This window comes from Anomalospiza imberbis, unplaced genomic scaffold, assembly GCF_031753505.1.
Source record: "Anomalospiza imberbis isolate Cuckoo-Finch-1a 21T00152 unplaced genomic scaffold, ASM3175350v1 scaffold_79, whole genome shotgun sequence".
Classification (NCBI taxonomy): Eukaryota; Metazoa; Chordata; class Aves; order Passeriformes; family Viduidae; genus Anomalospiza; species Anomalospiza imberbis.
In genome coordinates, this window is record NW_027100406.1 from 202,172 (window position 1) to 219,830 (window position 17,659).

The window sequence follows — 17,659 nt, forward strand, 5'->3', positions numbered from 1 at the left end:
CATGAAAATTATTTTCTGAAAGGTACTGGAACTGCCTGATTAAAAGAGCAATCCTAGCGCCCACGTTAGCCAGCACTTGCACAGACATCAAAAGAGAGGCTTCTTACAAGCCCATGAGGGATGCAGCACAGCTCGTGGCCCCTGGTCTAGCATTCGAGCTCCTGCAGCCCTGGGTCAGGCAACTCTGAGCTACAGCAGCACCCAGAACCATGGCATGAAAGCATGGAAACAGTTTTCTCCAACAGAGGAAATCTCTCTCAGATGAAACTTGGGCTTTCTGAGCCTCCAGAACTTCTGTTAATAGTAAAAGACAAAGAAGTGTGCAAGAAGAGCACGATGGTGAAAGAGAAAGAGGGAAATAATTTGTAAAATGCCCAAAGCGTAGCTCCTATTGCGGAACACTGAGCTTCATTCTTCTCAGTCCCCTCTTCAACACTGACATTCAGTGTCTGAATGTATTACTCTTGGCCAAGGGGAGTGCATGTTCATGAGATGACATGGCGAGAAAACAAACAAACATTAAATGCCTGTTTCATCTTTCCCTTCCCTTTATTGCAGAATGAGATCTGAAGAGAAGGCCCTTACTTCTTCTGTGCCAACACATCTATTTGAGGGTGCACCACAAAAGACTGATCTGGATTGGACTATCGTAGGGTTAAACTGCCTTTAAAAAATCTATTTAGGGGGAAGAAGGGGAACAGAGGGGGAGGGGAGGAGGGGGAAGAATATATGAAGGTGAGACACCAGCCCTGTTCATCTTCAGCAGGATGATAGTGACAAACCATACTTCAAAAAGAAGCAATTAAGTGGGAGCCAGTCTCACTGCCAGCATGTTGAGACGTCATGGCCTGAAGGTCTGGGCCTCAGACAACAGGGAATTCACCAAAGGATTTGGGGTTCATTTTCTTGAGGCAAATTACTGTGAAGAATCAAGACTAAATTTGACTAAAAAACTAGTTTTGTCGATGCACTGTCATTTGCTGAATTGATTGAGAATCAGCACCAAACTCGGGCCTTTGGCCATAGCTCACAACCTCACTTTTTCATTTAGGCATCTTTTGCTAATGGGAACCTTCAGGGTTTGGTTTTTTTTTTTTTTTTTCCCTCTTTTCCCTTTTATTTGAATAATGTCTCTGAAAAGCCATTTGCCTTCACTAGGCGGTTGGTTAGTTTACGCTGGAGGCAGCTGCTCTGTGGGCTCGAGCCAACCCTGTCTTTAGATTCATTGCAATCTGGCCAGATTGTCACATATATTTTTAGTTTATGATGATCCTCTAATACAATTCCAGCTTCCACACAGAGTCCTTCCAACAGTCTAGCTCAGGTTAATGAACTTCAGGCCAACTAACTTGCCATTAATCTTCAGGAAATATCCTTCCTCTCTGTAACATAAGCAATGTCAATCAGTGTCCTGTGCTGAAAAGACCCACAGTCACACTGATCCGAAGCAAACAGTCCCATGAGCAGAAATAAAACATGAATCCTAAAAGCAAATTCTACTACCCCGTTCCTTCTTCCCCTCAAAAGTAAGAAGAATTTGGTCAGAGAAGGAAAAATTACTGGTTTGTTCAGTTCTTTGATACTTGAGCTAAGGACCAACATCTTCTAAAACTTCCTCACCATGAAGAGATCCAAAATAAATGAAGAAAAATAGTCTGAAAAGAAAAATGCTGAGGCTAAAGTTGCTTCCCCACCTTGGCTTCATCTAGGAAATAGCACTGCACTGTGTTAATTATCACCTGCAAGATCGACCAGGGAAGGAAGCCATGCACACACCTCGCTGAAAAGGGGGCATTTCCAGCAGAATAAAGGAGCTTTTATTTGCCTCATGTAGGGGCGGGAGGCACAAGGCTGAGAGGGGCTGAGCAGCCTGGCTCCATCCTGCTTGGACCTCCCAGCAGGGCCCATAAATTGGGACCGGGCCTTGGGTAACGCTGCCAGAAGACAGAAAGTGGAGCTGCGGGGGGGTTGCCATCCTGACAGAGAGAGGGGCCAGACCTGACTGGCACATGTGCCATGGCACGTCCCGAAACGAGGTGTCACCTCCCCGCAATTGGTCACATCTAGTGGAGCCTATAAAACAGATTGCTCCCAAGCTTCTGTCTGAAACAAGAAAACCTGGGGCCAATTTACTAAACATAATTTATTCCAGGCCCTTTGTGGCAATAAACAGAGCTCTTCAGCCTTCTCAAACACACAGACAGTAAGGAGCTCTGTGCTTATGGGAGCTTTTTCAGATCGTTCAGCCCAAACCTATCTAAATGCAAAATCTTGCATTCACAAATACTGTGTAGTTTCCGACTTCTCCTGGCGTCAAGACGTCCAGAGCTGAAACGACTGTGACCCATCTGCAAACACACACTTTTTAAACTGTATTCAGGAAACTCTCGGTTAATTCTGTGAAAAAAGCCTTTATGGAATTGGAGGATAATTTAAAACCTGTTTCCAGCACTATTTTTCCAAGGTCATTTTAAAATTCAGAATTTTATTTTCCAATAAAGAGTTGTGGCTCAGTTTTAGTGACTCTAATAGCAATGCTGCAAATTGTGACAACTGAAAATCTAGAGCTATAAGCTCTAGATAAAATCTAGTCACTCTAAGCTTATAAATCTATCCACTATAGCTTATAAAATCTAGTCACTATAAGCTTATAAGTTAATTATAAACCTAATAAGTAAGTTGCTTAAGCCACGTAGCTTCAATACGTAATTTTCTATCACTGATGCAAGAGTTTTTCTTTCTTCTCCTCATCTATCCTTGTTTGACATCTTGTGGTTTTATTTTATTTTGGTCAATGGAGTCAGAAGAGAGCAAAAAATGTCCCTTCCAGACATCAACAAAATAGCATGAGTGGCCTTTCAGACAAATATATTGCTTTAAAAGATTTAAAACTAACCAGCTACAATATAAACAAAAATTACCCCACCTACGATTCATATTTATTGAAAGGTACATTATCCCTTTATCATCTCTTTATTAAGAGATCAATATCTGTTTATTTAGTTAGAATATTTTCTACTATTGCAAGTAGAAAATCTATATGCACACAAATTTAAAGCACGGTATTTTAACTACAAGTATACAGATATGTGTGTCCAATGCATTATGCAGATATCTCACCTTGAAATTATCATACAAATTCCAAAAGAAAAATTACTGTGGTTGTCTACTGTGTGGTTCAAAACTGTACTATAATCATGAACTGGATATTGAATTGCCTTTGTTAGTAAGAGGGAAAACTGTAAGCATACATGGCTTAGATTAGTAACTTAGAAAGTCAAATAGACTAAAAATAAAATTACACCTTCAGACTTACTTAACAATCTTAACTTAGTTCTGCAATAACAAAGATGACATTGATCCAGAGCATAATGAAACTATGTTCTTGTAGCCCTTAGATAGATGGTCTGTTTATTATTTGGCAGAAGATGCTTTTCTCTTCATTGTGAAATCTCAGTTAAAGCTAACTCCATCCAAGAACTGGTAAGCAGTAATATTCAGCACTATTCTCCTACTTATTAAGTAGGTTTTGTGCTGTTTATAGTCCAGAAAGTGTTCCCTTTCAGGATTCAGGAAAATACTGCTTTTTACACAAACCCCAGATCAGCATTACCTCACTTCCTAACACCAGGAGAAATTGATGAATAAAAATACAACGGTACAATCAAAAAGCATTATGTGAGCCTGCAGTAAGTGATTTTTTTTTTTTTTTTCATTTTATGTTGCATAAATCACTGGGTTTAGTCTACCTGGTTTAGATGAGGTTTTGCCATGCAGCAGTCTTCGCTATTGTTAAATACCCAAACAATTAGCAGAGACTCCTAAGAAGCATAACCCAGCTTACACTGAGTTTTGCAATACTATAAAGGCTTTAACTTTTACTTACCTCCTCACAGGATTTACACACCATCCATTCAACACCAATAACTTGGCAAGAAAAATCACCGCTGTGATTCTCACTTGAGAAAAACCAAATCGAGCAAAGAAAAATGAAGGGTGTGAGAGACAATGAGGACACAATTGAGGGAACAGAGTCAGCAAAAAAATCTTCTTGCAGAGAACCATCTGATAATAAATAAAGCTCTCCAATAGAGAGAGAAAATACATTTGAGGATTACACTGGATTTTTTGTTGAGATGAACTCAAGCTCAAGTAAAAAATGGTGACTAAGGAAGTGAAATGAGAGAAGAAGGAGGAAGGGACTCCCTTACTTTGTTTACTTTTTCATACTTTTCAGCATCTTTCTGAAGGGAATCTGCTGGTGGAAGCCTTTCTAACAGGCATGTCGTCTGTTTGGAGATAAACACTGGTTGAAATGGTAGAAACCTTACAGAATGGTCTGTGTCACATTGCTCTGAAGAGCTCATCTGACCATGAAATTTACTGTTGGGCACCTAAAATTACACACATAGGAAATGAGCACTACATCCTCAAAAGATATCAGGATCTTTTTCAGGTCAATGTCAGTGAGGTCAGGATTGCACTCAAAAATTTCACACAGACACAGAAGTAATCTTTTCAGAAAGTGACAGATAGACAGCCATGCACACAGACATGTTATGTATCATTACAAACGGTGATTCCGAGAAATTTTTTCTGTGGCATTCTATATTTTGGACATGTAACACATAAATCCAAGACTGATGATAAAGCAAATGCTATTCTCTAACCCTAATTATTTGTATATTGTGTCTCCTCAAAAAGAAAAAAAAAAAACAAACCCAAAAAAACCCCCAAAAAACAACCAGACTCACTGCTTTCTACATTCTATAGGCTGTTTCTCAAACACAGTATCTATTGTTCAAGAAAAAGGATAGGATGGAAAGCAATTTGTCATCTGAAAATTGTATTTCCAAGAGGAGGTAGGGACATAAATAAAATGTCCCACCAGTCAGATGTGAAGCTGGGATCTTTGCACAGAAATATCAACATGCCTTTCACTCTATAGTTAGATGCATATGTATCTCTTATGGATTCTTTTTCCTCATTTCCTCTTGTTTCCTTTGGGGAAGGAACTATGACTTCAGGTATTACGTCCATGATAACAGCTTTCTATAGGCTCTTTATTTAGAAAGACATGAGAATGCCCTACAAGTCTGATCATTAAAAAAAAAAAAAAAAAAAAAAAAAAAAAAAAAAAACCAAAAAAAACCCAGACAACAAAACCCAAACACAAGCCAAAGAAGAAAGCAGTGTAAGGCACGATTTAGCAACACATAAGAATCAAAAGGACCCCTAAGCCAAACCTGTGTTACATTATTTTAAGTACAGCATGTTTCCCCAGCAGACCAAAAAAAACACTAATGCTATGAAAAGTGATTCTAAGATGAGTTTTGCATTTCTGGTATCCAAGAAAAGAAAAAAGCAGTAGCATGAAAATTCCTAGAGACATTAATGAAAAGGTAGACTAGATGGAAAACCACTTTCTGCCAAGTACTGTGACGTCTGAAGGGTTTCGAAGAGAGACAGAGAATTTTCCTCTGAAATGTCTGTCACCACCTGCAGCACTTGGGGTGGTTTGGCTCAGCTCTGAGTGAAGGAGATAACACTTGCAGGAAGCTCTGCCTGTGGAACAGCCTTGGCCTGCTCTTGAGAAAATACTGGAAAGCCAGAAAAATGTCACAATGGCCATCAGAGAAAACAAATGCTCATTTTGGGGAGATCTGCCTGAGCATTTAAACTCTAGCAGATGGCATTTGTCCTGCCGCAGCCTGAATTACCCTCAGGCAGCACTGTCAAGCCACCTAAACCACTGACCCTGCAACCACCATTCTTCTGCTGGAAGAAACATAAACCTACCTTGGCCAACACAAAGGAAGGATTACAGTCTCATTTTCGCCTCCAGGAGTTCTTGCCAGTGCTTTGCTGTGGAAAAACCGTTCTCTGCTATTTCCTTTCATAGGAGACCTTCCAAAATATGCGGGAGTGAAGCATCGGTCCTCTAGCAGGGACCAGAAGTCTGAACTGGCTGATATTTTTGGGCATAACCAGTAACTAGTGGCAATGGGGTATTCTACAGATTAATTACTTGAACTTGCCCTATCATGACTTTTGTACATTTGTGAAAAACCCAGCTTGAAGGGACAGTAGTGCAGCACTCTGGTGAAATCTGTGATATATCAAATCCAGACTTACAGCTCTGCAGGATACAGCAGCAAGGTGGATAGCAGTGCATACTCTGAAAGAGAACAGCCTGTGAGTTTCTGCATGGATACATCTACAGATGCAAGTAGGTGGGGCTCTCCTGTCCTTGATCCAAGCAATCCAGACCTCAGCCAGATCCTAGTGCTGTATGGCTTCATTAATTGCACACTACACAGCAATAGATTACACATTTCAGCCATACACACATCTGAGGCACCACCAGACAGCCAACTCTGTGTGCAGGCACAACCTGCAGATCATGCACACAGTCACAACTCAGCAGACTCTACTGAATCAAAAACTCAACCAAAACAACCCTAAAACAAACCCTCCCCAAAGCAGAAAGAAATAAAGGAACAAAGATTTACATTTACATAAATATTTAAAAGGTAAATTTCATTTCACAGCTAATGCTTTATTGTACTAAAATTTGTAGCTATATTATCTCATGTAAGCATTAATGTATTGCCCAACAGTTTGTAATTTTGTGTAAATGCTTGCAGGCACTCACAGCTGTATCTAAAGTCTGTGAGACTCTCCGATAAAAACAGAATGTTACAAATGTTAAGTAGAGGCAACTGCATGTTGTAGTTGGCATCTTAATAAAATATAATAAAATATTTTTTTTATTTTTTCTATTTTACAAATCCTGAAAGCATGTTTCCTCAACTGCCAGTACTATTTAGTTTATTGTCAGCTGTGTAGAAGTCAAATCATAACTTTCAAAATAATTCAGGCTAATGCAGTTTAGTAATGGTTAAAAAATGTGTACTTCATACGGCAGCTGGGCTTTGATCAAATCTGTTTGCTGTATATCCAATGGCATATTTTACTAAAATTCCTTTCATCAACGTATGGCCTCATTATTTGATGCACTGTCAGTGAACTCTGTGCAGCACAGTCTGCAGGATTTCATATATAAACTACACTATAGGGAAAGACATGCCGGAAGGATTTTAATTTCCACTTTCAACAAATTGATTTAAAAATTCATTACTATATTCTTGAAGTCTACTGGAGAAGGGTTTTTTTAATGCATTGTCCACCTAATTTTTGATCAACATTTTGTGCAGCTAAAATGTAAAGTGATACACATATGAACGTGTACACTGCACAGCAGTGATCATCTGTTGGCCCAATAACCCAGTTATTTTATTGTTAGACTGAACACATTTGCTTTCTTCCTGGTTTTTTTAAACACTTGATTTCATTTAAATTTGGAGTATATGTGACAGAATCAGTACAGCCTCTATAAAAATCCCACTTGTGAGCTTACACAAGTCATTGACTCAATGGGGACCTGCTCCTCTTGATGGGTTTCCCTCAGGTACTCATCATCACAGCATCTGAGCACTTTAAAAGCTTTAATGTCTCCATCCTCTACCCTCTATCCTTGTTAGAGGTAGCTGGATTTCTTTTAATGCTGCCATAGGAGATGACATCCCTTGGATAACATCACACTAGCCGTCAGGACCAGTACCCACATCCCCCTAGTCACACAGCCAACCTTCTCCACAGGGACAACAGACTTGGAACTCCTGCAGGGAGATCCATGACTCACATACCACTTTTTACAGTGTTTTATTTGTGATTTAAGTGCTTGTGCAAACTGCAGAAAATTACAAGCAATCACAGTTTCATTTTCTATAAAGAACTTCACAGAGCTGTGTAAGGAAAAACACACTGCCAGTATGGGTTCAGACAGCAGGTCATCAAAGCTTTAACAGTCCTGTGTCCTCTGATCATCAATTTTACCATTTTCAAGGGTTACAACATGCTGCTATCTATTCAGAGCTTCAAAAACCTTTCTGTTTGTGACACAGCAGGAATCACTTTATATTTGGTGCAATAGTTGTTTTGCTATTTTTAAGCTGCTTTATGAGGGGTGCTATCATGACAGTTCCTGGAATCTGAAACAGCCCTACTGAAAAAGAAACCAAGAATTCATGCATCACCTCCTCCATTCAACACAGAAATACTTCCACTTTAGTTTAAAATCACAATAACTTTCCTGTGTCTTGTGAGGACACAGTGTGCAAGGATGAATCAGTATTTCACTGAAAAAAAGGAAAAATTTAGATGGTTAACCAGTTAGTTTCCATAACCAGAAGTCCAATATTAAAAAGGCAGGATGTAAAACACTTCTCATTTCCTTTTCCCCTAAGTCATTTGTCCCCTAAGATGATGAGGCAATCTCAATCTTGAGGGACTTCTGAGGTTTCATTCCTCAGGGAATGAAAGGATTGTCAACACTGGAACAGGAGCTCAGAGAAATTGTGGATTCTCCATCTTTGCAGACATTTGAAGCTTGACTGGACATAGCTCTAAGCAATCTAATCCAAAGCTGAAGTTATCCATCCTTCGAAATACAAATAAAATCATATGACTTCCTCATGTCTCCTTCAATCCTAATTTTTCTACTATTTCCTTTAGCAGTTAATGGACAAATTAATAACTGAACTGAATCACACACTGAAGGTCTTGCTCAACATCCAACACCCTTCCACTTAAACTTGGATGTCTGACAGCCATCAAATGACTTTTTCTACTCTCTAGTGACCTTATCTTCCCAAGGACTCTTCTGATAAGGGCAATGTCTACCTGAGCTGCTTACGAATTAACTACTTCACTATTAAAATCTGACTGAAAACAGGATCACTTGTCTTTTATAACACTGTCCAAAAGCTGAAGCAATTCAAGAACTGATCCATAGGCAGATAATCAACCCCTGTACCAAGAATAGCAATGTGTGCATAGGACAAGTGGAGTACACACAGCATAGGTACAGGCACTGCATTAGCTGTATCACTTAATTCAGTATCTCACAGCTTCCACGTACAGTTCACCCACATGGTCCTGGTTTGCCCATCCCGTGAAAACTAAGCCCACAGCTGAGTGTCACAGTTATTAACATGGTATGTGAAATAAGGCTTTTGCCTGCACGGAGACAAGAGGGGGATTTATTCCAAGATTTCCCCACTGGAGTCTGAAGAAGTTGGGTGAAAAATGCCACTGGATGAATTATTGACACCCAAACCACGCCAATGACTTCTGCTCGCCCAGCACACAAGACCATCTGTGTGTTCCCTCCTGACCTCTCTTTTCTATCCAGATCAGCAGCTCTTTCCTGCCAGTCTATTATGTCCCAGTGACACCAGGAAGTGGAAGTCATTGTAGTTACCACATTAAATATTTCTCAACATTGCAGGGAAAAAAAACTACTAGAAAGGAATTGGGCTGCATGCTGGCTTAGCTAGAAAAAGAAATGTGGTGGAGAAGATTAAGCTGTGTTTCTATAGCCACAGCTGAGCAGGTGGCAAAGACCCATCACTGGTGCTTGTTCCATAGAGGATTCCACTCCCTGGCAAAACAGTTACTCCTCAAAGAAACCAGGGCTTGAAGATATCCAGGACTCTGCCTGTCAGATGAGCCTTGTGTAAGTTTATGAAGTCTTGGGGTCACTATGATTAACTACCTTCCTTAAGCTGTTCCCCACCAGGCTTTAGTGCTTTTAAACCACTGACCCCTTGAATTAAAGAGGAAGATTTCTCTTTTCACAGCTGTGACTCAACACAGGAAGGAATTCAGAGACATCTGAAAACAAAGCCAGGCAGAATTAAAAACAAAATCCTTTAATGACAGATTTAGCAAGTGATGGGCACAGCTGGAGCTTACAAATACAACTAAGCAAATGAGCATGCATTATACAACAACCTTACATAGACAGATCCTATGAAGGGCAATTTCCTCACAAGGAATTGCAAAAACCTAACTGCTATGAATAAATCATCAGAAAAACTAGATATTGGCTGTTCAAAAGGAATCTGAGTCTTCGGATCCTTTACCAAACTAAATGGTAACCACCCCTAAAATATGTGACAACCAATTAAGAAACTAAAGCCTTCATTTTTAGTTATTGTCTATCTAAATCACAATACAAAATCAAAATTCCTGTGCCTAGAGAAGAATAAAACACTATTAAGGTAGTTTTCAAAACTTATATAATACCTTTCATACATTCAACTTAAAATATAACAGTAACTAGTACATACATCATGGAGTCATTGTAAAGAAAATGTGTGCCTACTATTTCTGCTGGGGAAACTGATGCTAAATGTACTCACTAGATATTCTAGGAGGAATTGAAGTGAAAAAAAGAAGTGGAATTAGATAGTAACAGCTAATTATCAGTGTCACTATCTTAAACATGACATGCTTCTTTCTACCCAGTCAAATGGGCTACATGACACAGCAGACTACTTTTAAGAAGCAAGCACAAGTTTGCCGATGAACTTTATAAAGTGCAACAAATATCTTGAAGATAATCAAGCATGAGGAGTTGACCACCTCCACACAGTACTGCAAAGCAAAACAACAATGACTACTGAAAATTCTATTTCCCTTATCTGCCTAGCTGGGGTATGTGACTTGCATTAATGGCACGGGGAATAATGTACTTGCACTCAGACCCTGGACTGACTGATGTCAAATGAAGTTCAACCATTCATATTAATGGGGATCAGCATTTGTCCGAGGGAATGGAAGCCTCTCGGACCTCAGGGTCATGAATTGACAAGCTATCGAACATTTTCTCTGTAGTGCTGACCATCCTCCATCCCCACTGAGCTCAGCTGTCTGGACTCTTAGTCCCGCTCCAGCTGCTTTGTGCTCCTCCTGAGGCACAGAAAGAGCTCATTACAGATTCTTTCTGTGTAATGTGCAATGAGGGCTGAGGTCTCACAACTCCCTTTCTAGGAAATGCAGAATAGTCACATTTCTCCGGACCCCAAGAAAAACAGAGACATACATGTAAACTGTGAGTTTTGTTATTCTGGAGATCTGTAATTGACTAAGCCCCAAACCCAAACCACTGAAAATATCTCCTCAAAAGAACAAAGATGACTAATAACTTGTACCAAGAAAATGACTGTTGAATTGCTATTGTCTCACACCACTAATACACTGGCAGGATGCAAAAAGCAGTTTTTCTTACAGATAGATTTTCTGGAAAAATACCTTCTCGCAGAACTTATTCTTGAATGGTTTCAGGATATCTATAAACTCATGGGTTGTAGTCAATCTAATGATCAGCAAGCAGTAACTTCAGACAGCTGATAAAAGTCTGTAGCTGATATTACCCAGTAAAACATTAAAACATGCAAAAGAAACCACTGCAGCAGAGTTTTGGTCTTCTTAATATCAAGTAGAGCAATTCTGGGAGTAAGGACAGTTATAATTTTCACCATCATCATTAATCCTAATAAAATTAAGAAGGGCAATAGTAACAATGATAACCGTAACTTTTTTCCTAAACTTTTTTGGCAACAAAAAGTCTGCCAGATGCAAATTTAAATTTTATGGATGATAAGAAAGTCAGCTGTTTCTAGTGACTTTTACAAGTTATAACCCAGCTCTGGTAGTCAGGACATGCAGAGTGAGTGAATTCAAAAAGCCCACTCAAGCCCTGGCATCTCTGTTTCTTTAGAGGCACCTCAACCACACTCTTGTTTTTCAGAGGAGTTTGTGCAGACATTAAAAACCATAAAGCAATAAAAAGAAAAGAATTCAGCATGCAAGGCCAACCCCAATGAAGGATGAGACAAATGAAAAAAACAAGATTAAAGTAAGTGCATAAAAAATTTCAGTATCATGAGACACTAAACTGACCCATGAACTATAACTTGACCATGTCTCCTTTAATTGTTCCACATAAGGATCTGCTTTCTGAAAAAGAAGAATATCTTTAGCAGACATAGTGCTACAGCCGTTTTTTCCTTTATCAATAGTATGCGTACTGTAGTGCAAGTTACGGAACTTAAGTTCTACCACAGAAAGAAGCATGTAGGATGTAGGAGACAGACAGCTAGACCAGAAAATGCCTTCTATATGTACCTGGTGAACTACCAGTAGAAGTCACCACAAAACAATGACGATCTATTCCTGACGGTAATATAAGGTGAAATATAAAAGCTAAAAAGGCAAGACTGCAAACTTAGGCAGTCAGTAACTGAGAAAGTATTCACATTTGATATTCTTTCAGCATTAAAGTGGTCTCTCATTTTTCTTTCCTTAGCAATATGGATCACAAAAGATATTACTAATTTTCTACATTTAAGCAGTTCTGGGTTTTCTCCACCTTCAACATTAATTTCCTGTTCCAGAAAAATCCTCTCACACAACAACTTGTTACTTAAATAAGAATATAAAAATGTTTGTAATGGCAAAACTAAAGGCTCATCCAGTCTAGTGGTCTCTTTTCAACAGCAAGAAGAAAAAATATAGAACATTTATATACGATATTTCCCTACCCTTAGTGCCCCCCCCCCCTCCATCTATTTTCAGCTCAGGAGATTTCCTGAGCCTATTGTGGCCTGTCTATTTTGCAACCCCCAAGTAGATATCACTTTCAAGTACTTGTCCAGCATCCCTCTGAGCCCTTGTAAAATTCTTGCATCTGCAACACCATCTGGCAAACAAGTTTATATGTCTGCTACCCAGGGTGTGAAGAACCACTTCCAATACCAATAGTGCAATGTGATAATGTATTAATTTCCCCTCATACACCACCACCTTCATAACATTAGCCAGAAAGTAGCTCCCATTGGGCAATAAAAAAAGGAAAATTCGGATTTAGTTTGATGCTCATCCAACTGTTTCAACATTAGCTGCATGACACATGCTACCTCATTATTTATTTTGTATAATTGTCTCACGGAGTGAGTGGGAAATTAAGTGAAAATTGGTCAAGAGAAAGTTAAGAAGGTGATAGTAGTCATCAGTTCTAATGAGTGTTTGCTGCCAAAGAGAAATATCTTGCTATGGTCACTGCACAAGACGAGATATTTCACGACTAAATCTTTGGTGAGAATCCAGGATCAGCTTTGAACAAACTAAGTTCAATTCAACAGAGTAAGCATTTGCCAAGGCTGGCAAACATGGGGCAAAATCAGAGCTGAGATCAGTGAAAGACAAACCCTTCAGTTTCACAGCCATCAGTGGCTCAGGATTGGTAGCAGAAGGGTTCCCACACATGAACTGGTGAGTACCTGCAGGCAGGTAGGATGGAAAAGGCATCCCAGCACCCAGCAGCTGGGGAGATCTGTCACATCTCTCCTTGACAAGGCCCTTTGCCTCTCTCACGCTGCAGTAAAATTCACTTTTAGTTTACTGAAATGACCAGGATTTCTCATATTCACAACTTTTACTCTAATAAAGGCAGCATGGAGGTGAAGCGTTTTACTTTTGCACCAGTTGATAATGTATCTTCAAAATCTGCTTTCAAAATTACTGAATAATTTAAGAAATGTGCTTTAAGATTTATGTTATAAACTGACTATGAGGAAGTAAGAGTTATAAGCTCTCTTAATCTTCAGGTTTCAAGGTGTGAGTGATGTAAGAAACATCATCTTGCAATACAGAACAGTAAAATTGTGAAGATTTATGCCTTCCGTTGAAACATCTGGTCTTACCCGCCCTTGGTGCCAGAATGGCAGACTGGATGAGCTGCTTGTTTATTCCAGCCAGGCATTTCCCTGACTCCTGGACTTTATGTTAAGGCATGATGAACATCTTACTCCCACTGGAGAATTTTTGCTCTCATGAAGTCAATAGGTCAGAACTTTTGAAATTTACAGCTCGTGAAAGGGATTCCTCCTTTGAGTTTGTTAGATTCTAGTGCATCAGTAGACAAATATAAATACTTAAAACAATTGTACTTTATGTACTCCATACTTGTGCTTCATACAGGCATAGGCATTAATTTAAAGGCCTGTCAGAATACAGCTTCATTAGCAACAGAGTGAATCATGAGGGGTAGGAAATATCCAAAAGGATTACATCTCACAGAACTACAACAGTAAGCCCTATCAAAAAGTTCCTTTTGTGTTACAACCACAATAAACTTTTCAATTCAGTATTATAAACTGTAATTTTCCTGGAGGATCAAATTAGTTGTATTTACTTACCTAGAATTCAGAATAATTTCATTCTTTTTACTACATCTATCAAAAGTCAAATTTTGAGTTAGCAGTGGATCACAATAATGTAAAGGCATTTCTGTTACTGCCTAATGAGTTTCAGAATTGTTTCAAAAAATGTGTTTGTCTACAGTCTGCATGAGCAACTGAAAAACATCCAACATACACACACAGCAAATCGCGTAATTAAAACTTACTGTTATGCAGAAGAAAATGATCATTTAAGTAGAAAATAATGGAAGGACAGCAGAGATTTCTCAGTACTAAACCATAATGCTTCATTTAATGAGTAATCCCTGGAGCATATGGATGTTTACCTCGCTCTGGGCAAGCTCAAGTGCATAGACAGACAATTACAATGCTTCAGCTGATGTATGATACCTTGTTAGGCTGCTGTAATGCAGTGACATTCTTTCATGGCCTTACAGAGTGCATTTCTGTATTTGCTTCCATGCCAATACAACCTTTGTCTTTGCAAGATTAAATGGCTGCATGTTCAAAGTTAGAATGCCTGAATCTGAATACACAAAGCCCTGGAAACTTAAAAACTGGAAACTCTGTCTGCAATCTCTCTGACTTTGGCAGGTACATTGTCTGCATCCACTCTGCCTTCAGAAAAATAAAATATTAGTAAATTTTTTAAAAAGGACAAGATTTTGCAATAGGAAAATCACAATACAATTTGGTTGCATTGCATCTTACATGAATAATTGCTGGACAGAAGACTTATTTACATGATCCATTGAATACAATTTTTAAAATTAATATGTAGATACAGGCTGGAGATTAAGAGTAAATGCTGGCCAATGGCTTCAGAAAGACTCCAGGTTTTGCCTTGGGAGAATGGCAAAAGGAGAAAATATATTGCTAAAGCCTCTCTTCCCACCTCTTTTATACTGCTGCCTCTTGTCAGAATGTAGGGTGCAAAGTTCTGAGACTGGTATTTGGCAAAAGCACAGCTTAAATTGGTTAAAAAAAAAAAAAAGAGGGAAAAGAAAATCTAATGAAACTGCTTTGGTCAATCACACAGAGCTATTGAACACCTCCTTAATGTTGTTAGTCTTCACTTCTCCATGAATTTTGTGAAAGCTGAAGGCAGTACTTCAAACTATCAATCTTCTATGCTTTTAGACTCTATATACAAATCTTATTTTTCTAGTCCATATTACCGGACAAGGAAAGTTAAAATACAGAGATTATAAACTCTACTGCTTGGTCATATGGGGAACTCTAGAATCTCAGAAATGCCCACACTTCTGTATTTCTTTCTATGTTTTTGATCCAAAATTCTGGCTATCAATGTGAAAGGAATTTTAAAGTTCTTCTATTAATAACAATCTAAAGATAGAAAAGATTCACGATTCACAAAAAAGTAACCCATGCACACTCAGATACACACACAGTATAGATGGCTGTGCTTTGTTCCACAAGAAACTCTTGTGATTCACAGCACCTGAGTATGAGTTTCCAGGTTTCCATGAACTTACTTCTTAAATGTTAAAAACATAATGCATTTAAGAAATTTCTTCCTTTTTTTTCTTTTTCTTTTTTTTTTTTTTTAATGAAGCCAAATGTAGCAATCAATGGTCATCTATGTTCTGGTTGGCATATTTCACACAAGAGACCCTTGATAATAAACCATGGCTGAAATATCAAAATTCCTTCAAATACTTACCTCTGTTAATGGTAACTACAGCTGCACTCAAAATCTGCTGCCCTTGATATCACTTACATTTCCACAGGAATATAAATCTCCATGTTTCAAAAAAGGTATTCGTCTCAGGGCTCTGGAGAAACACACAGCTTGTTTGTTTGATGCTGCCTGATAGTATTATTGGGTTAACATGATGAAATAGACTCTTTTTTTTCCATGAAGCTTATCTAGTCTCACATTATTAATCTGAAAACAGGCCAAAAGAAAAAACAGGAAGAGAGATACAACAAATTCAGAGCTCAAATATGGTCATTTGGGCCACTGCAGATCTTCAATAGAAGCAATTTAGTCCAAGACATGGGAATACAGAAAAAGAAACACTATGAAGAGAGACTACTGAAGGCTGTTTCCTGTCTGTTAGAAATCAAAGAGGATCAGAGCAAAAATGAAATTGTCTTGTAGCTGAGGTAATAATGTACCTAATGATCTTGAAATGAAATGTTTAAAAAGCTGCATTTCTACCTTTCATTTTAAAAGATGTGCATTTTAATCCCATGAGTAATCCAACAATGATAATTGCAAAACTGTAACATATAATTAAATTCAAACCCAAGATCTATTCCACCCTTGAATCGAAATTATTCCTTTCATCATAGTAAATTGTTTTTAAAACCTAGTGTCTATATTTATTTCATTTAATTCATAAGCCCCTAGTTATTACTGTAATTTTACTCATACGCCGGTTATCTAATGTGTAATGCTATAGCTGTTTGAAGTGTATTTTCCAAAACCAGAACAGAACTAAGACCCAGAGACACATCACTACCTCTTGCAGAAATGTCACTCATGCTATGAATAAAGCATAAGCTGAGAAAAACATCATTACCCACCAAACAAATAGCATTTACTCAACCAAACCCATGTGTCTGGAGCTGCGCTCCCGAGCTAATTGGAGGCAGATTCTTGTGCCGTGCCACAGGACGCCGCAGCTGAGAAACCCCTTGAGCTGGTCATGGAGAGCTCAGCACGCTGTGCAAGGGGAATTGCCAAACTCTGGGACAGGAGGCAGGGCCAGAAATCCCAGAAAGCAGGGTGTGGATATTCTCAGTTCAGTCAGAGAGAAAAAGAGAAGGTTTTCTAACCAGGCGAGAGCCTGGGAGACAGCTGGGAAAGAATGTAAATAATTCTCTAATCTATCTTGTTGTTCACATTGTTTATAGATGGGTTCTGCCACCGTGCGTCATTCACTGCACACCAGTGGTGTGAGATGTTTTTACTCTAAGACCAATGAAATCAGTCCACACGATGTTCTCTATAAATGGAGCGGTGCATTTGAAATAGATCGGAGTTCATTCTCTTTGCCTTTGATTTGGAGTCATTTTCGTTCCCGTCCTGCTCTACAGTGACAAGTGAGCAGATGCAAAGATAACCTTTGGTTGGAAGGTTCATCCAGAGGCCACCTTTGGCTCAGGGCCTCACTCAGGGCTGTTGTCCAGGCCTTGGCACTTCAGGGACGTGGTTTAGTGCTGGGCTCGACACTGCTGGGTGACCGGCTGGACTGGATGAGCTCAGAGGTCTTTTCCAACAGAAAGGATTCTGTGATTCCATGATTCCATCTGCTGCATTCAGCCAGGTCCATGTTAGCAGCATTCATTTGCTCACAAAGTCTCCTCAGGCCCAGCTCTTGAGGCCTGAGGCTTCAGCTCCTTCAGCTCCTGGCGCTCAGCTGCTCGTGCTGAACGAGACACTCGGAGAGAAGAGCACAGTCCATCCAATTCCTTCTGGGACACGGAGAGGGGAGGCTGTGGAAACAGGAGCAGTGTTTGGTGTGGCCTCCTCTCTGCCCTGCACGCCTTTCAGTGCTTTGAAGCAGCCAAGAGCTTTC